This window comes from Xenopus laevis, chromosome 1L (genome assembly GCF_017654675.1).
Source record: "Xenopus laevis strain J_2021 chromosome 1L, Xenopus_laevis_v10.1, whole genome shotgun sequence".
NCBI classification, from domain to species: domain Eukaryota; kingdom Metazoa; phylum Chordata; class Amphibia; order Anura; family Pipidae; genus Xenopus; species Xenopus laevis.
The window spans coordinates 214519388-214534564 of NC_054371.1; the positions used below are offsets into that span (position 1 = coordinate 214519388).

Sequence of the window (15177 nt, forward strand, 5' to 3'; positions counted from 1 at the left end):
CAAACCCACAAATGTCACGAACTTGAGCAAGAAGGGTTTGGTTTTCCTTCCTCTTGATCAACTCCTCAGTTGACCTTGATGGACTTTATCTCTTTTTATTCTATCTGACCTTATAAGTAACTTGTCCACCCACTTTCAGCACTTTTCTTTCCTTAGCTGAATTGTTGTGTGGTAGCCTACAGTTTTGTGTAATCTTTTTACACCATCTTAAAGCATTGCACCATAGCTCTGTGCAAGGAGGAGGAAGAGCATGCAGCATCAGCAGTGGAATACAATTAGAGGGCTGGAGGTCTCCACCCAAAATGATTGGTGTATAAATCAGTGCTTCCCAATATATTCAATTTATTGGGAATATTTAACACTCGCTCAATGAGAAAGGCCACACCCAGCCCACAGCCCATTAGACAGCCATGTGATACTTAGTGATGCTAAGTGCAAACATGTCAGTATCATATTAACCATCTTTCTAAAGGACACGTGATTGGTTTTGCCTTGAGCCCTATGTGGGGAACTCCTGTTTGCATTTCAGAATGAGACATAAATTACTACAAGTCAAATTGTCCCTGGGACTAATTTTAGTAGGATCAAGGGCATTGTGACAGTATGTCACATCAACAGTGCTGGGAAAATCAATATATTTGTTGGCTGGGTTTCATTTGCTTAATAGCCATCCTTTCCCTAGGCTTTGTGATACAGATCTTCTTTTAGGTCCCATAATGATTTGTAGGGCTTCCTCTGTCTGTTATTCTTTTCAAATACACAGTGGGTAATTATGGAATCATACTCATGAGGAGCTGTTTAAGGGTTATGGCAAATACAGCGGCCTCTTATTCAAAGCTATTAAAGGGGTGGTTCAGCTTTAAGTAAACTTTTAGCATGTTTTATAATGGCTAATTCAAAGCAATGTTTCAATTGGACTCCATTGTTTATTTATTTTTTATAGATTTTTTTCATGATTTGTCTTTTTTTGGGGACTTTCCAACTTTCAAATGGGGGTCACTGACCCCCATCTAAAAATGTATTGTTATTGCTACTTTGTATTACTCGTCTTTCTATTCAGGTCTCTCCTATTCATATTCCATAACTCCCAACATTTTGGAAATAAAAGGGAAAAGAGGGACAAAAAAGTTACCTGATTACCATGTTTATGTTACAAAATTTGGAAGGTTATGAAAGTTTGAACACATTTCTGTGGCTTTTTTCAGTTATTACAGTTTTGCTAATGAACTGCCCTGTAAGTTGTGAGTATAACTTTTCCCAAGGGACCTATTATCTTATATTGTTACAATTATTTATTTGCTTATCTGAAATTGTTACAAAAGTTTCCAAGTGCACCTGGCGGCTGTTCTGGGCTCTCTGCCAAAAGCCAATTAAGTTAGAAACTTTGATTCTTTTTCTGGCTGTTCAGTGCAGAGAAAAACTGACTTTCCAGTACAAATGAGGGACTACCAGTTGAGCTGTCAAAAGAGGGACTGTCCCTCTAAAAACGGGACAGTTGGGAGGTATGCATATTCCAGTCTTGGTTTGCCATCTTTTTAAAAAAATTTACCGGCCAGTGGTGGGGGCGGAAACGAAAGGGCCGGGCCGTGATGCAAAAAGGGGCGGAGAAGTAGGGGTCGTTCCTCAAAAGGGGGCCGGGCCACATTGCGTGAGGGTAAGATGAAGAAGAAAATGTACGTTTCCACCGGAGGACAAGGGCTTTTGTTAAGGGTATTACAAATTATTGGCAGCTACATTGCAGGTAAATTTGTAATACCGGCCCTGGCAGGTGTTTTACCGGCTGGTGGGAACCCTATTGCAGTCTCTTATACTAATCAGTGCATGGTTACTAGCAGGGGCCAGGAGGTACAGAGGACCCTATGAGACCCTAATTAATCAGCAATTTCAGTAAATATAAGTAAAAAAGGACAACCTCTGGATATGTGGGGGCCCTAAAATGAATTTGCGGTGGGGCCCAGTAGCATCTAGTTATGCCAGTGGTTGCTAGGGTCATTTGAACCCTAGCAACCAGATTACAAACTGGAGAGCTGCTGAATAAAAAGCTCAAAAATCCAGAAATAATAAAAAACGACGATTAAGACGTCTAGTAATTAGTATATGTACAAAACAGAAGCACTTTATTTAAAAGAGGTATGTACAAAAGTCTTCTGCATATTACTAATCCAGCAGCTCCTGAGGCAGCGGCTATGTGAAGAGCAGACAGGAATATGACTATAGAGAACAGTATAGTGTTTTCTAAGCAGCTCACTCCAGACCCACCCCCTTCCCGCCCACACCAGGGAGCTGACTCACTACTTAGCCACGCCTCAAAATCCAAGAGGGGCGGGCAATGGAGCAGGGATGCGGTGACGTCACGAGGTCCCAGCTCTGGGAAGGGAAGAGACTCGGCTAGTGACTCACCTCACTGTTGCTGCTGCTGCTGCTCCTCAGGCTGCGGACGGAGAAGCAAAGTTACGCGGGCAAGGTACGTGGGCATGGGCAGAAAATTCAGGGGGCAACGCCGGGGTATCCAGGGTAGAGAGTGCGGGTGCTGGAGGGTGGCATCGGCTCAGTGTTTGGCACAATGGGTGTCGCTCATAGCGGGGGGAGGTGGGAGAAAAACACAGGGAAGGGGAGACCCGGGAGCAGCACGAGGATCGGGAATGTGAATATACTGGGACTGTTGGACACAGACTGGCACCCGGCAATGGGACACAACACACTCCGGCCCAGCTCTTTGGGTGGAGCGATGTAACAGCACCCAGTTCCCTCTGACACTGTCCTGGCACCACCTGATCAGACTGGAGCAACTACATTAGTGACATCCGTCAGCACCGACTCATGAGCTTCTACTGCCACTTGCACCCAAGTCATTAACTGGCACAGAGTAGAATCCATTTGTTACTAGCCCACTGGGACCAGCTATAGAACCAGTTTCATACCAGCAGAGCAGCGACATGTGGCACCTAGTAGCACCCAGATTACTCCAGACATGTTGGACAGCGTAGCACCTAGTAGCACCCAGATTACTCAGGACATGTTGGACAGTGGGACCTAGTAGCACCCAGATTACTCAGGACATGTAGGACAGTGTAGCACCTAGTAGCACCCAGATTACTCAGGACATGTAGGACAGTGTAGCACCTAGTAGCACCCAGATTACTCAGGACATGTAGGACAGTGTAGCACCTAGTACCACCCATATTACTCAGGACATGTTGGACAGCATAGCACCTAGTAGCACCCAGATTACTCAGGACATGTAGGACAGCGTAGCACCCAAATTACTCAGGACATGTAGGGCAGTGGGAGCTAGTAGCACCCAAATTACTCCGGACATGTAGGACAGTGTAGCACCCAGATTACTGAGGACATGTAGGACAGTGTTGCACCTAGTAGCACTCAGATTACGTTGGACAGTGTAGCACCTAGTAGCACCCAGATTACTCTGGACATGTTAGAAGGTGTAGCACCTAGTAGCACCCAAGATAACTCAGGACATGTAGGGCAGTGGGACCTAGTAGCACCCAGATTACTCAGGACATGTAGGACAGTGTAGCACCCAGATTACTCAGGACATGTAGGACAGTTTAGCACCCACATTACTGAGGAGCTGGCACAGGAATAGAACCAGTTTGATACCAGGAAACAGTGACATGTAGGACCGTGGGACCCAGTAGTACCAGATTACTCAGGTGTTGACACAGGGGTAGAACCCATTTGATACCAGTGGATCAATAACATGCAGCACCCAGATCAGGAGTTGGCACTGAGGGGGGGGCCCATTAAAATCAAGTCAAGCAGCCTAGGTTTTCCAGTGTGTTACATACAATTGACAAATCATGTTCTAAATCTGTCTGTGAATGTATTTGTGCGAGGTTATATGAATTACTGGGCCGGGACTATTGTTTTTACTGGGGGGGGGGGATGTTGGGGAAAGTTTGGGTATGTAACTTTGGAGTCTACAGATTGTTTTGGTTCTTCGACTTAACCTCACACAAAAACAAGGCAAATGTTATGTATTACTGTCATCAAAGCACTCAAGGAATGATTTTATAAAATCTGTGTGGGAAGAGGGTGTCATGCTGCTCTGTCTCGCTTGTACCCCGTGATACACTGGGGAAGGAGAATGTATTGGGGGAAATGCGTGTGGAGGTCGAGTCTGACTGTGTATCGGTGCTGACATTTATCCAGGGATTGTGCAGTTTGGGAATGGACTACCCTCTGCTATTAGCTGCTGTACATGTTGTCCTATTGCACAGTACCATGGAAAGCTCTCTGTGTGTAACAAACCTCTGCCCCAACCTCTTGCTGCTCTCATGGCTGCACAGTCTAATGGACTGCAGAATGCTTGCTTAAAGGGGATCTCCACCTAAACCTGTTATTGCACGGTATAAAAACGTTATTCTAAGCAAGTTTCCCCATGTACGTCAATTAGAAATGGTCAGTGCTTTTAAAGTCATTTGTAAATGCAATTGAAAATATTCATTCTTTATCCCTTTCTGTTCTCTGGTTCTGACTCCTAAAACAATGTAGCAGTAGTCATTTCTCCTCCAATTGTATTCATTGCTCGGCTTCTGCTGCACTGGGTTAGACAGATACTGTTTTCAGCAGCAATTACGTTTGCATATGACTAAGAATGTAAATTGGAAAGTTGCCGAGAATTATATTTTTTAGTACAGGTATGGTACCTGTGATCCAGAATCATCATCATTTATTTATATAGCGCTGTCAAGATACAAAGTGCTTTAGAATGCTCGGGACCTGGGATTTGCCGGATAATGGATCTTTGTGCCTTAGGTCTCCTAAAATATCATGTAAACATTAAATAAACCCAATAGGCTGGTTTTGCTTCCAATAAGGATTAATCATATTTTAGTTTGGATCAAGTACAAGCTACTGTTTTATTATTAGGGTAAGGAGATTTGGGGAGATTTAGTCATCCGGCGACTTCGGAAATTGAAGTGCCGCAAATGCATTCACGCATGCGTTTTTTCATTGAAGCGGACGGAAGACACGGGGAAGCAGTTCGGGGAGATTAGCCCCCCGAAAGAAGAGCCGTTTTATCTCCAGGTGTGCCCCTTACAGAGTAAAAAGGAAATCATTTTATAAAATTTGGATCCTTTGATTATAATTGAGTCTGTGGGAGACAGTCTTTCCGTAATTGGGAGCTTTCTGGATAACGGGTTTCCCGAAACCGGATCCCATACCCGTATGTGCGAAAACCCAAACTTGTTTTGGACGGAGAGCTCCTTTAATCAGATAAATTTAAAAAGTGGTTTTCAAAAACCATAATTTATTTCTTTTCGTTACTAATTAGCTAAACAATTATATGTTGTGTAACTGTCAAAATTATGTTCTATCTCTGAAAAATAATGTTAATAACTCCCAGCATTGTCTGTAGGCTGTCAGGGAATCTTTGTATTGTTGGCATTCCCTGCTTCTTATTCTTTTGTTGTTTTTTTTCTTGGTCATTCCTTACGCTCCCAACTGCTCCTTTGTGTAGTTCCACACTGTCGGCCTGTGTGCATCTATTTATTCTTTTGTGTTTCCATGCCAAAATCCACAGGGAGGTCCATTTATCAAAGGTCGAATTTCGAATTCATGTGAGTTTTTAAAAACTCCCATAGACTCGAAATTCAACCAATCAAAATGTATTAAAAAAAAATAAAATTTTATAAACTTGGATGAATAAAATCGATCCGAAAACTCGAATAACTCCCTAGTCGATTTTGCCAATGTTGACCATAAAAAACTCGAAAAAATTGAATTTCGGATTTTAAATTCAACCCTTGATAAATCTGCCTCTTAGTTTACGTGCACAGAGGCCCTGCCGATCTGTGGAGCAAGCCACATCTAGCATACAAAAAGCAGTTAGAGAAAAGCAGACCATGCACATAGTGTGGAGGCTTTTTCCATGAAATCCATAACAGGTGGTGGGAAAAGGGCATTGGTTATTTGGAAAAAATACAAGGAGTGACTTTGGGTGTAAATACCTATAACGAATGACAATTTTTTGGGATTTATTATACCCAGAGAATGGAAAAAGTCCAAATCGTAAAATCCAGCATCTCAGACCTGCCCAGGTTTCATATAAGTCAATGGGAGAAGTCCCGAGGATATCTTGATCTGCGCTGGGTTTCATGCAAGATTTTGTGGTTTTCCGGCAAAAATCCCAACAAAATCCTTTTTTTTTTTTGGGTGGAAAATCCCAAAAATGTGTACAATTACTTTTCCATCCATCTCTCACTGTTGCTGTATCTGAAAGTGGCTTTACTGCTTCCTACAAGTACTGATTGATTGCCCTACAGCTAACAATCAAATCTCATTTTAACCTTTCCAGTCTCTAGGGTGGCATCGCTTACATTGGCTCCAGAGAGCCCCTTGGTTTCTGCAACTTGCTGTCTACTTAAAGGGATACTGTCATGGGAAAAACATTTTTTTTCCAAATGAATCAGTGAATTTTCAGAATTCTGCACTGAAATCCATTTCTCAAAAGAGCAAACAGTTTTTTTATATTCAATTTTGAAATCTGACATGGGGCTAGACATTTTGTTAATTTCCCAGCTGCCCCATGTCATGTGACTTGTGACTTGGCTACCTTCCCCATTGTTCTTTTGTTTGGCTGATGGGGGGGGGGGAGGGGGGTGATATCACTCCAACTTGCAGTACAGCAGTAAAGAGTGATTGAAGTTTATCAGATCACAAGTCACATGGCTTGGGGCAGCTGGGAAATTGACAATATGTCTAGCCCCATGTCCGTTTTCAAAATTGAATATAAAAAAATCAGTTGCTCTTTTGAGAAATGGATTTCAGTGCAGAATTCTGCTGGAGCAGCACTATTAACTGATTCATTTTGAAAAAAATGTTTTTTCCATGAAGTATCCCTTTAAGGAAACATTGAATGAAGCATATCCTGAGTTATAAATAAGTGTATTATTGGTAAAGTCCTGCTTTCCATACTGGTGTGATCACTTGGACTCCTGTCTGGTTCGATGATTAGATTTTCTGTTACAAAATCTGGTTTCCGTGGCTCTTTGTCAGTGAGGCAGTAATGGAAATATTGTATCAAGGTCTGGAGATTTTAATTAATACATAGTTACACAGTGTCTTCTCATACATAATTGTGTGAATGTAATAAGTATGACTGTATAGTGTTGCTGTGCATACATTACAGTTTTCATTTACAGTAATTGTACCAAGCTGGGGACAAACACTGAGCTATAAACAGTAACTAGGTGGCAGTAATTTAGTGAAATAAATAGCCCAAAAAACATTTAATTCTGAGCAACTCCAACAGACGCAAATTAAACATTTTCAGTGGTTTAATAATTATTTGAAATTTAAGTTATTTGGAAATAAATTGCCATTGAAAACAGTACCTGGGTGTTTCTGTTCTCCACAGTTCTGTTTCTGACTCCTGAAATAATGAGGCAGAACTGGTAAGATTTGACTTCTGCTACCACTGAAAAAAATGGATATATGAAAATTGCTTTGAATGACTTTTTTGGACGAGTGAAGTTGATCGGTATTGGACAGAGACACAATCACTGCAGTTGTGGGTTCAGCCCAGTTTAATACAGTTCTGCTTATTCGACAGGTTTATTCCATATAGCGGCTTGACTGCAGGATATGTCATCAGTGCTGGTAAAGGTGTATAGATGTGATACTTTTTGCACTTAGATGCTACAGGGATACAAAAATCAGTGGAGGGCCCCTAGATTATTGGGGGGTTGTGTCCCATTATGGATAATTCCATGTCTCTCACGTGCATCTGATTTTTATTTGTTGGGTGTTCCAGTTCAGGAGCACTGTCTATTAGAGCATGGCATGATACATAGGTGCAGCATTGTTAGGAGAGTGAAGCCAAGAAACATAACCTGCAGCCTTATAGATATTTGCAGGATTCAGTCTTCTCCTAAGTTACTTTTGTATTTACCTAACTTATTTTGTGTAGACATAATTCATTTTGTGATCATTAATGCGTGTTATGGTTACAAAATGATGACATGAAATATCATGTGGGTGTTTTATCTGCAAAAATGTTTTCATTTTTCCCTCACACTTTGGGGAGGTCGAATTTTAGAGCTTTGTGAGCTTCTTTAGACCTGGAATGAACTCAGAACTAAAATTAAAGAAAACCTCAAAGAAAAAACTTGAATCTGTGTAGTCGGGGTGAAAAACTTGATTACTCGAATGGATCACGTTTTGCAAAATAAAAAACAAAAACTCAAATCAGTCAAACTTATCGAGTTTTTTCGAGCGAAACTCGTATTTTTAGGTATAAAAAAAACTCGAAAAATGTTTATTTTTAAAAGAAAAATAAAAAACCCGAATTTTTGATCTTTGATAAATAACCCCCTTGATGCTGCTTTTCAATGGAAAGTTTTGTTAGACATGGAGCCTGGAGCTGTCATACAGGGATTGCTCAAGAACTCCGACGTATAAAGCTGGTCCTTAGATGCAAAGATCCGATCGTTCGAATCCTCGAACTTCCCCATCTCCCAAACCTGCCACTAACCATTCCGATTAAAGTAGTAAAAGAACAGATCAGCCATTGACAGCAATCCTACGAAAGTTATGTCCGACAAAGCTGGTGACAGTCTCCCTCTGAAAATCGTTCGATCGGCAATACATACAGAGATATTATCGGCAGCTGACAGAAATCTTTTAACCTGTCCGATCGACCAAAACGACCGATCTCCGCCGGACGAAAAATGTCGGAACTCTCCACACATGGTCCGAAAATAGTGGGGCTCAGCGGAGCAATAGTTGTAGTATTTTGTCATTAAATCATGGTCAGATTTCCATAACACTTCACATGATTTCTCTGGGTGTTTGACCAGGACCTTAGGTCTATTGGTGTGACTTTCTGGAATTAAGAGAGTGCCCAAATTTTTCTGGCACAAATGTGTCCTGTCTCTGATCTCCAAGTCACGGCTACAGACGTTGCTGTGCTGCTGGCAGCCTGAGAGTATAAACAAGTCCTGTGATTTCTGGGAAATCATGACTTTGGTAAAAAAAAAAAAAAAAGTCTGAATGAAGCTGGGATTGGAGGCAAAAGTGAAGCATTTTGTTTTCATTACACGGTTCCGTCCCAAGTTGTGTCTGGGCCCAGCTGTTACTGGACTGTATGATGTTCAGCCTCTCAGGGGGGGGGGCGCATGTTTGGGATTGTTATGCAGTTATACAATCTGTTCTCCAGAAAAATCTCAAATTTTTCTCTGTAATAGTAAGACTGAACCTTATTTTTGATACTAATATTTGGACAATATCCCATTAGCCTCTCGCTGTGGTTGTGCACTGCTGGAACAATCCGATCTTCCTCCATTGGCCACTTGGGGTTCAATAGATCTTTCTGCGCAGGAGCAACTGCCCCAAGGTCTCGCTGCATTCATAGTCTAATTGGCTGCAAAATGTATCTTTGGTTGTTTTAAAGGGGATGTTCACCTAAACCTGTTATTGCATAATTTAAAAAAAAAAAATGTAATTGAGCCAGTTATCGGCTAAAAATCCCATCGAGGGAGGACTGCATCAGTGCATCCCTTTCCAGATCAGATCATCCTGATTTTGACTATTCCAAATGAGCAGATCTCACTATGATTGCCCAGCTTTTGAAAGGCTGTAGAAATATTTGGGTGGTCGGTATAATGCTTATTTGTAGGCAAATAGGCTGGTGATTGGTAGGGCAGAAGTCTTTATTTCTGGAGAACAATCTGAAAACAACTGAACTGAAAAATACAAATACGTCTTTGGAGTCCTTCAGCAAACTGCAGACATAAAAATCCCTTGACGGGCCCCATACGGGCCTTCAAGGGCCCCTCTCCATTTTGAGACTGGAATATGAATAGGAGAAGGCTTGATTAGAACAATGGGTAGTAAAAAGTAGTAGTAACGAGAAATCTGTACCCTTGAAGATCATTTGCTATTAGATGGGGTCAGTGACCCCCATTTGAAAGCTGGAAAGAGCCAGAAGAAGAAGGCAAATAATTCCTCACCCCCCCCCCCCCCCCGAGCTGCTTCAGAAAGACATAGGAAGGTGAAAATTCGACTTCCAAGTTTAGAAAAATGTTCAGAAATAGAGAGTATTTCATTCTGGTTAATCAGAAAACAGCCATGCTGAAAAAGGGCTGGACATTTAAAGAGAGAATTGCAAAGTCAAATGTGGAAGTGAATCTGTACACAGTGTCTCATGTGCGTGGCACAAAGAAAGGGAAGTCGGAATCCTGTGTTTGTCCCGGGCAGGTAGGTTGGCAGCAAACCCAAGAGTTACACAAGCGCTGAGGCTTGTAGGAAAAACTTGACAACTCACAGGAGATCTTGCTTATTTGTTTGTTTTCACAAAGAAACACCGACACACTGATCTCAAGCCAGTAATGCCTATAATATAAACAAACTGAATTAGGGCTCTTAGGGTAAGGGCACACCTGGAGATTCGGGGAGATTTAGTAGCCCGGCGACTAGTCGCCCCTTCTTTTGGGCGACTAATCTCCCCGAACTGCTTCCCAGTGTCTTCCACCTGCTTCAATGAAAAACACCTGCGCCAATGCATTCGCGGCGCTTCGATTTGCGAAGTTTCCTCACGAGTAAACTTCGGGCGAAGCGTTGCAAGTGCATTGGCGCAGGCGTTTTATCATTGAAGCAGGCGGAAGACACGGGGAAGTAGTTCGGGAAGATTAGTCGCCCCAAAGAATAGGTGATTAGTCGCCGGGCTAATAAGTCTCCCTGAATCTCCTGGTGTGCCCTTACACACGAGCGTTTGTGCGCTCCCCTGTGTTGCACTTTCCTCTGTTCAGCCGCAGGGGAGCGCAGGACTAGATGGGGCTGTACTCACACAAACGATGTAAGCTCCAAACGCAGGTTGGGTGCAGCATGTTGCATTTTTCGTGCGTTCGCCGCATACATGCGTCTGTGTGAGTACAGCCCCATTGACAATAATTCAGTGCGTCTACTCCTGTGCTCCCCTGCGGCTGAATGGAGGAAAGTGCAACGCTGGGAAGCGCACAAACAAATGCCCTTGTGTAAGAGAAGGAAACCCTCCCCCCGGCCTACCTCCCCCTCCTGGGCAAATGCCCCTAAGTTGCTACTTACCCCTCGTCGCAGGTCCTCTCCCATGGAGTTCACAGGTGCCATCTTCTCCCGTGAGGTCTTCTTCCTGGATTCCCTGGCGTTTGGCAGCGCATGCGCAGTAGGAGCATTTGCCGGTTGGAATCTGTTGCGCATGCACCGAAAGTCACGAAGTTGCCGAAAAAAGAAATCGGAAAACGTTGTGTTGCACGCAGCAACAACGTACGACATTCCTATTACTTTCCTTCGATTCAGCGCATCCAATGTGACGCCTGCGATTCATCTCATCGCGTCGGGATGGAAGCTATCACACTTTAAATCGCCTGTGGAGTTCTACCCTACGGTGTAGAGTATTTGTGAGAAGGCAAATGCAAGGAGATTTGTAAATTATATAATAGGTAGCTCCTATTTTTTTTTTTTTTTTTTTATAACAAGGCCTTTGGTTTCACATGCGTGTGTTAAACGTCTGCTCCCTGTCTCTGGGGTAAAGAGGCAAAGCTCTGCGATATGGCAGTGAACCGGACATTCATTTGTAAATTAAAGCTGGGGGTGGAACAGGGCAAAAGGGACAATGTGATTGTTTGTTCAGACATTCCAGATGCAGTATCTTTCTGCGACATTCTTGGGAGGAGAGTTTTTCTCAGACTGAAGTGCTCTGTGGAATCCAGGGAAGCGTTGAGGGGGGGGGCTTGGAGCATGTGAATTATCCTCAGGGGTCCACTCCAGGTTTTATTTTAGGTATCATGACCTATGCCTACTGTACCATTTGAGGGTACCTTAATTCTCCCATGTAAGGTTCTGATCTCTGTGTCCGACACACAGGAAATATATTGTACTAATTATTTATAGGCAAAGCTTAGCATAAAAGAGGCACAAAGCTTCAGTGCATAATGCAAAGCAAAACCTGCTCACAATAGTCATCATCATTTATTTATATAGTGCCAACAAGTTACGCAGTGCTTTATATTCAATAACAAACAGGGAAACAAACAGTAAATAACAAACAAGGGTTTACAGAGTACAATAGGATTAGCAGTAGCATTAAAGGCCCCCCATACACAGACTGATATACGTAACTGAAAGATTAAATCTGCAGTTTATTGGAGTGTATGGCAGTGTATTTTTGAGGATAGGAGTGATAAGTGCTTATTTTGAAGATGGAAAAGTGCCAGTAGAAAGGGAAAGGTTTAGGGCAGCGACATACAAGAAGATTTGGGGAGATTTAGTCGCCCGGCGATGAATCGCCTCTACTTCGGGCAACTAATCTCCCCGAACTGCCTCCCCAATGGCTAGAATAGGAATCACCGGTGGGATGGCACTCGGAGCACTTCGTTTTCTGAAGTTGCCCGTAGTTGGCTCACAAGAAAACTTTCGGGCGACTTCAGAAAACAAATCTCTCCGTGTCCATCCCGCCGGCGGGGAGGCATTTCGGGGAGATTAGTTGCCCAAAGAAGATGCGATTTGTTGCCGGGTGACTAATCTCCCCGAATCTTCTCGCCTGTCTCTGCCCTAAAAACAGTGGTGGAACTACTGGGGGAGCAGGGGGTGCGAGCGAGCCAGGGCCCCCCGGCAGTACGCGCAGTACGCGCGCCGCTATGCGGCGCATATTCTGGCCAGTTTCCGGGTGTACGGAGGGGGGCGGGGGTCCGGCTGCGCGTCCTGCGCCAGGGCCCGCCCCCCTCTAGTTACGCTTCTGCCTAAAAAGATGGCTAAGTTCATGGGGGGAGTGTATCAGAGATTGGATAAAGGAGGTGAGAAGGTATGTGGTCAAGGGAGCGGGTTGTGGGGTTTGAGCAAGTTAAGTTTGTTAATTTCATCTAGTGTTGTGGCGGTGAAGGAGATCAAAGTGGATGTGAGTGGACTGCACGTTAGTCTGAGATTGTTGTCAGATGATATGCTCAGTCTAATGAGATCGATTTTTTTTCTTTAAAGAAATTAGCAAGATCTTGGGCAGTTACATTAATGGGAGGAGGGTGCAGAGGGGGGGCATAGTAGTGAGTTAAATGCGGCAAACCGTCGTTGCAGTTTAGTGGATAGAGAGGAGGTTAAAGAAGAGAACTATAGTTTTTTGACTACTGATAGAGCTCCATTGTAGAAGGAAAGCATGAGCTTGAAGTGCATAAAGTCAGGATCAGTTTGTGACTTTCTCCACTGTTGTTCAGGTGATCTACACTAAACTAGTGTGCCAGGGTTGGGGTTTAGCTGGTCAACTGTGAAGGGTAGTAGATGGGTAGTAGAAGGAGCTAGGGAGTCAAGAGTTGTTGAAAGAGCATTGATGTAGAGAGAAGCTGCCATAATTGGACATGAAAAGTTGTTAATATGAGAGATGGGTTGTGCTGCTACTGGTGATAATTGTTGTGGATCAAATGCATTAAGGTTTCTGTACGTATGGGTGTAGAGAGATGGTTGTGATAGCGCAGGTGAAAGTGTTATCTGAAAGGAAAGTAGGTTATATATATATATATATATATATATATATATATATATATATATATATATACACATAACATAGCAAATGGACCCTCACGCCTTGTTTATCGTGAAAAAATAGATGTGCTTTATTCACAATGCATTGTGAATAAAGCACATCTATTTTTTCACGATAAACAAGGAGTGCGAGTCCATTTGCTATGTTGTATTGACCTACGCACCCATTTTTATATCTGAAATCAGGAAAGAGTGCATTCACTGTTTGGACTATATATATATATATATATATATATATATATATATATATATATATATATATATATAAATATATATATATATATTGTGAATAAGGAAGCCCCTATTGGGATATTATAAGTTATCGAGGAGTTCCATGACCATTTGCCCTCGTGTTTTTTATACAGTCCGAGGTGACTTATAATATCCTTATATTTTGCAACAAGGGGTACTTTATTTATTATAATACACACGTTTCAGTGAGTCATGTGATAGAAATGACGTCACTAAGCTCCGATTATAATCGATGACATCACTAAGCACCGTTTATAAGGATATCATTTATAGGTTATTCATAGCTCTTGTGTTCCTATAGCCAATAAGCGGCCATGGGTGTATGTGAATTAGTTGAAATGTGATGATACTATCTGTGGCTCATTTGTTACCTCTGGGCAAGGTTGCTACACTGCTGCCATCATGAATTCATATGATACAATCTGCAGGAACAATGAAAGTAAATTTCTATCTCAGGGGTGTAACGCTGGGTGCCTGGGTGCATGTTTCTGTGTTATAGACAGCAATATATAATTATAATATATATCAGTCGAGGCAAGTGCTTTAGCCTGTTATAAACGGCATTATGCAAAGAAGGGATGCTATGTGAATAATTTCACATCATGCTGAACTAAGGGAAATATAATGGAAGATAAAAAACGTACTCAGGGCAGTTTCCCCTTTAATAACATGAGACAGGGGTGGGTTGAAGAGAGGCAGTACTCAATAGCATCTCTAGTTCACTTCACATGAAGTGCTTTCCCGGAGCTATTTATTCTACCTCTATTTATATGTCTATAATTTAGACATTTGTCAGGTTAATGATTTTTTGATATCTAATTGCTGCGGCTGATTTGACTGGAAGTTGCTGCTGAAAGCACTCTGGCTCCATCCCTTGCCCTTTACCTGCCTGCCAAGGGTTTAAAATAATTCATCCACGTAGGCATTGGGGAGCTGTAATACAGAGCCTTATACATGTAATGGCTGGCATACCCAAGCACTATGTGCAACCCAGGCAAAGCTAGGGAATGAGAAGGGTTCTTTTATTACTCTGTATATGCAGATACATACAGCAGTGTAATGCAGTAAATGGATCTAAACTTCGAGCTGCCTGCAGTCTTTTATATTATCTGCCCAGGCTGTGGCACATTCCTTTGCTTACCAATGATTTCTGCCCAGCTCACCAGCCTTTACTTGTCTTCTCTTTCCTTCTGTTCTTTAAAGGGCAACTGCAGGACACCAAACGATAAGGCTATTAAGGTTTTGGATTAGGTTTACGTAAGCTACATATTACGTGGCCACCATGTTCTCTTCTATTATTAGCTGTTTCTCTTGGCTACTTAATGGGATAGTGTCATGGGAAAACATGTTTTTTTTTCAAAACGCATCAGTTAATAGGGCTGTTCCAGCAGA

General features: G+C 42.5%; 1 protein-coding gene across 1 annotated transcript in view; it reads left to right on the plus strand.

Annotated features, from left to right (window-relative positions):
- Positions 1 to 2325: 2325 nt before the first annotated feature.
- Positions 2326 to 15177, plus strand: part of lifr.L (LIF receptor subunit alpha L homeolog) — a 69630-nt gene continuing 56778 nt past the window's right edge. Inside the window, exon 1 of the mRNA XM_018266325.2 lies at positions 2326 to 2464. The gene's annotated coding sequence lies outside the window, so the exon portion shown is untranslated. The remainder of the gene's footprint in view (positions 2465 to 15177) is intronic.